The sequence below is a fragment of the Erithacus rubecula genome, assembly GCF_903797595.1.
Source record: "Erithacus rubecula genome assembly, contig: scaffold_231_arrow_ctg1, whole genome shotgun sequence".
NCBI classification, from domain to species: domain Eukaryota; kingdom Metazoa; phylum Chordata; class Aves; order Passeriformes; family Muscicapidae; genus Erithacus; species Erithacus rubecula.
The window spans coordinates 57244-66949 of record NW_027636089.1 but is presented as its reverse complement, the minus strand read 5'-3'; positions in this window follow the sequence as shown (position 1 = coordinate 66949).

Genomic DNA, 9706 nt, shown 5'->3' with positions numbered 1-9706 from the left:
CGTAAGAAACACAACATTACAAAGGATTTATCTTTGACAGTTATTCCAACAAAACAACAACAATGCCTCAAAACTTTTAAAGGTTTTTTTTCTCTCCTAACATGGGCTTTCAGTTGGGGAGAAACTGGGGAATGTTAATGTAAAATTTAAACAAGGAGCATTTCCTAAGCCTCTCATGAGTTTCTAATTGAAACCCTGAAGTAAGACAGCTAAGAGTTAGCACTGCCAGCAGCAACTCCAGTATCTCACCTCCTGAAGGATCTTTCCAAGGGATTCCTCGTCCTTTTCCACAACTCCCTCTCTCTGCAAGCAGGCAAGTAGCTCTGGCTTCTTGTAATTCTTCAGAGCCAGTAAATGAATCACCCTGTCTCTGACTGGGCATTCAGAAAGGGTACTGCAAGGTCTCGGGAAGAATTTTGCAGGGTTCGTGGGCATAGTTCTCTTCCTCTCAGGCACAAGATCTGCAGTGCTCTGTGGGGCTTTCCTGAGCTCTGGTATTTTAACTTCAGGAACGGAAAAACAGAAAAAGAATTGTCAAATGGGACTTGGGACAAAACAAGGGAGTTGATTCAAAAGGACTGTTAAACTCTATTTGTTCAGCTTTTGTGGATCAGTAAGAATCCGTAGAGTAAAGCATTAGGAAGAAATAGTCATTAAAAAATCTTGTACTGGAGTGGCACTGGAGGGGAGGTTTTTACAAAAACCTCTTTTTATGCATGGTGCCTTTCTATGATATTCCCAGTTTGTAAGCTCAAGCATTGAGCTATGTCAAGAATGACATGGACAGTGGGATTAAGTGCACTCTCAGCAAATTTGCCAGCACCAGAGGCATGGGATGCCATCCAGAGGGACATGAAGAATCTAGGGAAGTGACCCTTGGGAACCTCATTGGATTTAACAAGGACAAATGCAAAGTGCTGCCTCTTTGGGTCTAGGACATGCCCTGGGCACCAAGGCAGGCCAGGGATGAAGGTGGGGAGGGCTTGGGGGCTCTGGTGGATTAGAGGCTGGGCATGAGCTGCCAACATGTGCTGGCAGCCCAGAAAGGCAACCGTGTCCTGGGCTGCATCAGGAGAAGTGTGGCCAGCAGGTCAAGGGAGGGGATGTGGCACACCAGGCACTGTTCTGAAACCAGGAGCTCATGCCTGGTAGCTGATGGCGACTTCATGAGTGTTGGTGAGAAATCTGGGTGCTTTGTCCCTTCCATCAGACACAGAGACTGACCTTTCTTTGCACGTTCCTTCAGCCTTTCAATGTAGGTCAAATTGTTAATGCCTTTCTCCACTTCCTGTTCCTTGGACCATGCCTCTCTGATATTTGCCTGCAAACCTAATTGCACAAACATCACACAGTTACATTCTTTAGGACACTGAAAGCTTGCCAGTTGTTGAATGAAGGCACTACTAATGTTTTGAGAAGTTAAATACAATGTATAGAAAGTTCCCACAGCATTCAAACAAAACACCTCCTAAAACCATACACCTGCATGACTTCTAAAAATATTACCTGAAACCATAACCAAGCATTAACCTGAAAATTAGAAAAGAATCCTTCACAAAGAGAGTGGTCAGGCATTGGGACTGTCTCCCCACAAGACTGCACCAAGTCCACCATAGCTTGGGAAGCATTTGGGCAAGGTCTACAGGAATGTGGTGGGATTGCTGGGGAGGGAGGTAGACTTGCATATCCTTGTGGATCCATTTCAGCTCAGCATATTCTCTGATTCTGTCACAAAGCCCAATCCCTAAGTGCTACTGCATGGAGCATGTTGCAAGGGCACCCTGTACCCTACCAGCAACCAGATCTGAATTTCTCAGTGCCAACCCAAAACAAAACTTGCCAGCCCAAGTTCCACAATTATCTCACTACTTCCAGTTCTCAATCCCCATCAATGAATGTAAAATATTCCCTTAGGATCTATGTAAACCACCACCAGCAATCACACAAATCATCATTCGCATGTGAAACAGAACATCCCCAGCGAGAAATTTGTGAATTTAATTTTGTCTCTCCAAAAAGCCATGATGCTGCTGCCTTAAAATGCTCTGCACTAAGCTAATGCAGAGCAAGAGCTGCACTTCCAGTGGCAGGGATGTCCCTGGAGGCAGGGGACTGCAGCCACAGCCAGGTGAGAGCCTGTTTTTCTCAGGGCAGCTGCTGTGCCTAGTTCAGCTCAGTGCTGCAAGCAGCACCACTGAGTGCCTGCAAGGGGAATATCCACCTCATGTCAGCCTGGAGCCAGGCTCCCTGGGGAAACAGCACTCAGAACAGATTAATAACAAATGGCACTTAAGCTCATTGTGCTTTGCAGACAGTTATGGAATCCGTGGGAAAGATGACATCATTACTTTTCTTTCACTTTCCTTGAAAAGAACCCAAAAGAATTATTTATTAATGGCAACAGTTATTATTAATGACCAAGACAAAACTAAGCAAAATTCCATTTTGATTTTATGAACTTCTACATGGGAATTCCTCAAGGTCATTTTCTTGTCAATTTCCAATTAAGTTTAAAGGATAAGCACAGTGCCTACGTACTCCAAAGTCCGGTTGCAAAACCAACACATTGGGTGCAAACGCAGCTTAAGTGCATTGGGTGGTCCAAACCTGGATCTCAGTGCCCAAAACTCCAAACCAGTCAAGCTGTATGGGAACAAGGAAGGACTGGCAGGCTTTCCAAGAGGAAAACAGGCCAATGGCTGAATGCAGTGACAAGAGATTGCAAGGTTGACCTGAGGGCAAACCACCTACAGCTGAGATCTCTGAATATATCTCCTGTCCCAAAAATATGTTGCAAAAATGAATTACCAAGTTGAACATTTTACAGACATTGAACAAAATATGGAAAGCAACCCTACCTCCAAGTGGGTTATACAATTTGACAACCTGCACACTTCCAATCTGCGACGCCTCAGTGGTGTTTGGCTAAAAGGAAAAAAGAAATGTTCTGTAAATCCTTCAGCCAACACTCAATTCCTGGTGATTCACCAGGATTTAATTTTAAACAACAGCTCTATTTAAAAAGTTTTGCTGTCCCATCAATACAAACAGCTGCTCTGACACAATTCTCCCTCTGACAGCAGCTGGCTACAAAGCTGCCCTGAGACAGCGACCGTTGCTTAGCCTCCAATGCAGCCAAGTGTTCAAACAGCAAGTCATCCTTTCCCAATTGCTGGAATTTCATAGGCCTGGGCTTCCCTTGAAATCAAGTGCCTGAGTACAATAGAACTGGCCAGAGCTCAGCTGACAAACCAGGTGAGAGTGGTTCCCAAAATGATCACAAAGTCAGGGCAGCACCCGAGGCTGAGATTTATTTGGTACTAAGGAAATACATGCTGGAGTGAGCTCCAACAAGAATTTCAAGTGCAAAAAAAATTTTTACTCTAACAGGGGGCAAACCCCTTTCTCTTTCCTCAGCTTTAGATGCAATTATTTGTGTAGAGTTGAAGTGGAACCAGTTTATCTCAGGTTACTCGGATGTAACAAAATTTGGGTTCATGCTTGGATTACTTATGCAGGTTTTCATGGCTTGTTTAGCCTACGTTTTCTCCTGAAAAATGAATTTAATTAACTTTGGAATTAATTGTTTAATTAATCATAAGCAGTACATTTATTATAAGCAGTGTATTCATCTTAAGCTTTGTAATATTTCACCTTTGAAAGTAGGTAGCTAGGTGTCTTTTGGCCATCTATTACCAGAGCTGGATTGTTAGATGCCCAAAACTTTTTGTTTTGCTGAGCTAACACTGATAACCTTCAAGGAACAAAGCCTGAGGCTGTAAAAGGCTGGACACCTGGAATACAGACTTGCTAGCCCTACAAGAATATGTTGAGGTGGCCAGAAGACAAAGAAGAAACTAAGAAAGACATTTCAGCCTCAGAGCTCAAAAAAACTTGTCTGGGGAAAAAAAAAAAAACCCGACTGAAAAACATAGACATTAACATGAGAGAAGAGACATCAATATCCAAAACAATATAGAATACTAAGTAATAGATAAAGAGAATGATTCCTTTGAGAACCAATGAACAGGAATTTCTGTGTTTTCTGAAAATGTATCAGTTAGTGGAAAAGTTTAGAAAGTGGTGTGCATGTGACTGGAGTTCTTCACCATGCACCAAAGCTGGGAATAAAAAAATGCCTAATCCTAATACTAAAAAATTACTCTTCCAGGGTTTCATTTCTCCTTACAATTTTGGTGACACTGGTATAAGTATGGAACAAGGAGAAATCCATGCATTTTGACAAAAGCCATTGCCAGAAATGTATTCATGTATTGACTGAATGTCACAGCCTGGGGAAGCTCCGACTTCCCCTGGCAGCTGCTCAGTGTCATCCCTGGGAGTCGCTTCCCCCGGGGCTGCCTCAAAGGGGCCGTGGGGCACCAGTGGGGCCCAGCCCTGCCCAGCTGGTCCCGCAGGGTCAGCAGCACCTGGCACCAGCACCATGGCCAAGCCCCAGCCAGTGTCACCCCCAGAGCCCGACACCCGCCCCTCACCTCTCGGTGCTGGCCCCTCTGGGTCCCCCTGAGGGGCATGGCAGCGGCCGTGGGGGCTCTGTGGGATGCAGTGCGGGTTGGGGCCCTGCGGGACACAGTGGATCGTGCCCAGGCCCGCAGCTCCGCCATCCCGCCCTGCCTCGGCTGCTCCCGCTGCCACACAGCCTCTGATCCTGCAGCAAAACCTGGAAAATGTACAATATTTGTTAGGAAAATGTGTTCCTTCTTGTTTGTGGCTGTCAAGTCTCATTAGCAAAAAACAGAGTTTTTTCCATGAAACAAGCAGCCAACAAGCTCTAAGTGATGGCCAGGCCTTGGAAAGGCAGGTCACTTGTTGGCTGAATTGCCTTATTAATGTGTAGGGCTTGGTAGGCTTCAGTGACCTCAGACCTAGGGAAGGTTAGCAAGGCTTGGGAAGACAAATGCAGCTTGGATGGAGGCCACAAAGAATGTAGAATTGATGGGCACAAGGATACTTGGCAAGACAAGGCACAAACTAATAAAGACAACACAGCAACTGTGCAGAATCAGCTCAGGCTGGGTAAAAGGTCATTCCAGCAGGGGCAGACCATGGCCACCAACTCAAGAAACCTCTCCCTAAGACAAAGAGACTGAGCATGCAGACTAATTAGCAGGAGAAGTGAGAAGATTGTTACCCTACAGCAGACAGAATACTAATCATGAACAGAACAGGGTAACCTGCAGTCAATGAACATGAAGAGCTTTGCTGGCTAAAATGTATAAATACTAAAGCATTGTGATATTTGTGATGCTGGCTTTGTGAATTTGCCACTGAGCCCCCCATTTCTGCACAGAACTGTAAATATTTACCTCCACTCAGTGGGTGGATCAGCCTCTTGAGCACCGTGTGCAAGATCCAACCGATCTGGAGCAGCGCTCGCTGCACGCTCTGACACCTCCGCTCTCGCTGCAGCCGCGGAAGGGTCTGACCCGTCCTGCCTGTGCTGGGGACAATGGCCACGTGTCCTTGGAAATGGGGAGTTCCATGTTCCAGGCTGGCTGTGATGTCACTGAGGAGCCGGATGGGACACACCCAGGGCAGAGGGAATTCCCAATGGGCACAGGTGGGAATGCCCTGCCCAGTTCCACAACTGACTCAGCTCATTTCCAGCTGCACAAAGGGACGCTCCAGCCACCCCAGGTGCTGCAGCTGTGCAAACCAGGGCTAATTAAGTGTTTCTGCACAAAAGTGCTGTACTTGGCTGTCTGCGGGATGAAGGTGCAGCTTAACACCCCTCACTAGGGCAGCAAGGGGCAGCCCTCCCAGCACTGGTCCATCCTGCCGTGGGCCAGTCAGTCTGTGAGGCTTTGAGCACATACATGCTCACTCAAATAGCATCTCTTTGACAAAAGCCCCAAGACCTTTCCTCATCCCAGTCTCCTAAAGGGATACTAGCCAGCAGCATGCCCAAGCCCCCACAGACTCTGCAGGATGAGCTGACATGGAAGAGCCAGCACTGACCCTGAACACAATTGCAGGCTGATAGTTGTGCTGACTGCAGGTGGCCATCGAAGTTATTGACACATCTGGAAAAAGTTTTATAGTCAGCTTCTCATCGTTTTACTTCCATTTCCTCCATACCCAAGCTTACTCCTTATTTCAGTCAGCTGGCACCAAAAAAACTCTTGTTCAGTCATTACAGGGAGAGGGAATAAAAGCATGTCATTGAAAATGTGCTGAATATGACCATCCAAAGTTCCTTTTCCATATCACAAAACCTTGTCTTTGTGTAAAAGACCATGTCCATTCCAGACCATGTCTCATCTCCTGGCTGCCACACTCACAAGGGCAGGGTAATTTGTGGAATAGAAAGGAAGAAAGCAATTTGTCAAACATCAGAGCCCAGATCTATAAGAGAACTATGTGTCTCTTTAGGAATAACTGGATGGTGTTGCTTATGGATTGGCATTTATGGACTTTTGGAAAGTTACTTCTACGAGCCATCAAAGGAATCCAAGGAGGAAATTCACTGGACTACGGAATGTTCAACAGCCTTTCGATATCTTAAAAAGACATTGATGACAACCCCTGCTCTGGAGTTGCCAGATTTGGCTGAACTCTTTGCACTGTTCATCCATGAGCACCTTCACCTTGCACAGTAGCTCCACACTCCAGACTGGGAATGTAGGAAAGAAGCCAGTGGAAAAGAGCATATTCCTCAAAAAACAACTAAACTATGCACTTGAGGGTTGGCCAGTTCACCTCAGAGCAGCAGCCACCATGGTCCTTATTGTTAGAATGGGCTTGACAATGAATGGGAAAAAATGACAGTTTCTGTGCCACACATGCTTATGTCTGTTTTAGAGCAAAAAGGAGGTCACTGCTTATCCCTGAGCAAAACAGTAAAGTAACAGGTGGTACTCCTAGAATGAAAGACGTGGTAATAAAGACAGCTACTACCTTGTACCCTGCTATGTTCCTCAACCCTTCTACACAGAATCATGATCCCCAAGGAAGTATGGAATTTTTGGGAGTGTCCAGTTCCCTGCTAAAGTGGCAATAATGCACTGCAAAGCTCACCAGTACAGACAAACATCCAGAAACATCAGAAACCTAGTAGAAGACAAAACTGATAGAGAGGTGGCAGGACAAAGCATCTTGTTGCCAGTTCTATCCAAAGTTGTGAACCTTTCCAAGTCAGTCAAAGAACACCCTAATGAAAAAAATCACTTAGGAAAATCCTTGAATGTCTGATATAGTTGTGAAGGGTGGTGGCTAACAAAAAACCAACAAGTTAGGGTGTCCAAAGAAATAATGAGACAATCTATAGAAGACAAATATAAAGAAACCCATGGGGTGTTGAGGATTCGGTAGATGATTAGGAAAGGCAGCTACTTGGTGTTAGACTGACAGGAACTGTGACAAGTGAAAATATAAAATCTACTTGCAGAGCAATGCACAGTTTTACAAAACACTGCCATTAGAGATTGAAAAAAAAAAAAAAAAAAAAAAAAAAAAAAAAAAGAGAAAGTTCTAAAATACTATCCAAGGAAGAAATGGGCATTCACAGGTCCATTTGACGCTTCCCAAATATCTTCCCCCCTCAGTCATTTTTCTATCCTTTTGCACAAAAAGTTTTTGTCATTGCTGGCCACACCTCTACCCTCTTAGCTGAATATATTAATGACAGGAAACAGGAAAAAGACTGGGCTTCAAAGTTCCCCTAGATCTGTACAAGAATCAACATCTGTGTCTCTCTAGAAAGACTGGTTGCATCAGAGTATTTTTGAGAGAACTACAAAATAGAGTTTCCATAGGGATACAAGCAAACAATTTCTCTTTCAAATCTGCTGAAATATCTTGTCTCCAACACTTGTAAATGTGTTTTACAAAACACTTGCCAAGATCTCGATATTCCTTGGCTCAGTGACAAATTGAAACCAAGATCTACAGGCAGTCCTGGGAGGTGCTTCAGCTGACAGCTTAGAGCAGCCCATCTGCATTCCTCTGTAACCCTCCAAAACAAGGTGATTTGGGAATGGTGTTGTCCAAACTTCCACACCTTCGACCACTCAAGGCAAAGATCTTAAATTAACAAATGTCTTGGGTTCCAATGCCAGGTGTTACCAAGGGTATGTATTCTATCTTCATCTGTTAAAACCAGGTGGGGCAGTTGTCACCATCAGGTCAGACGTGACATTCACACACACACACAGTTGATCAGAAGAACAGTGGTGTCTTTTCCTCTTTACTCTGAGTGTTCTCCACTTTATACGCTCGTAACAATGCCTGATCTTAAGTCATTGACTACATCACAATAGCTTATTATATTCATTGGTGCAAAGCAATTAGTGTCAATATATTTGTCAAATTTTTGCAGAAAATTAATAAGGCACATATGCACAATTACTTTTGCACGTAGTCAAACTACCAAAATCTTTCAAGTATTTTTTGAAACTAGTTTCCATGCCAATGGCCACATCTTCTTCCTTACTATGGATACACTTGGAATTCTTCAATTGTTGTTTCTTCTACTAACTCTGTTCGACTTACAGGCGAGATGTCAAGCCCCTGCATAGATATTTTAATGTGACATAGGGAAAACTGCTGCAAAATGCCAGTCATTAAATGACCATTACATCTGAGGTAGATGTTGATCCAGCAGCGTCACGCCTCACTCATGGTCTGTAAAGGATGCCTGTGATTCACCAGCAGAACACAATTTACCCACTTCCCAAAAATCTCTACAGACCTAGTCAAAGTACAGACTGCAAATCTGTTGCTTGCAAGCATCTCTTGAAAGACATCTCAAATTTGCTTTTCACAGGATTCATCTGTAAATCAGCAATATATTACATAGAGATTTCTATAAGCTAGCACTTGCACAGACCCACATAAACTAATGTTCTAGTTTGCATTTTTTCTTTTGCAAGGAAGAAATGAATCAGTTATGCAAATCAGTTATTGCAAGGACCTTATTTCAAGCAACTTCCTTTAGAGCAGACAAAAACCAAGCAGTGGCTGATGTTTAGTATTGACACACTGTCACACCGATGCAAAGGTCGGATGCCCCTGTGTGAACACACATTTCCATGGGAGCGAGCCCGGGCTCTCTCTCCCTCGCCCTGAGCTCCGGCGCCAGGCCGGCCGGGCGGCTCTGCCCTCTGCGGGCCTGGGCCGGGCCGGCCGGGGGGCTCTGCCATGGGGCCGCGCCCCTTCTCGGCATCTCGCCGGGCCCCGTCCCGGCACAGCCGGGTCCCCCTGCCCTCAGCACGGCCAGAGCGGGCCCGTGGCTGGGCTGCAATGCTGCTGCTGCTGCTGCTGAGTCTCACAGGAGCCGCCGGGCAGGGCAGGGCAGGGCAGCCATCGCCCCGCGGATGTGCCGCAGCGCTGGCCTGGCTGCTGAGATCCCGGCCTCCTCCAGCGCGGCTGCCGGAGAATCCTCCAGCAAACAGCTCCGGCCGGACCCGGCTGGGATCTCATGGCCCTCTGCAGGCCTCGGGCAAAATATTAACTCTTTCACTGCACAGATGAGGCTTGCAGACCTTCCATTCTCTCTGGAGTGAGAGAAAAGTGACAGACACACAGAAACAAAACAACATGAAGACACCAAGGTCAGTGAAATAGAAGTTCCAAGATGGGAGGGATTGAGGACATGCCTCACTCTTGGACTGAAATTCTCTTGTAAGCTATGGAGAATATATAATTGCTACATTAGACACTTTTTCCTGTGTAACTCATGAAATGC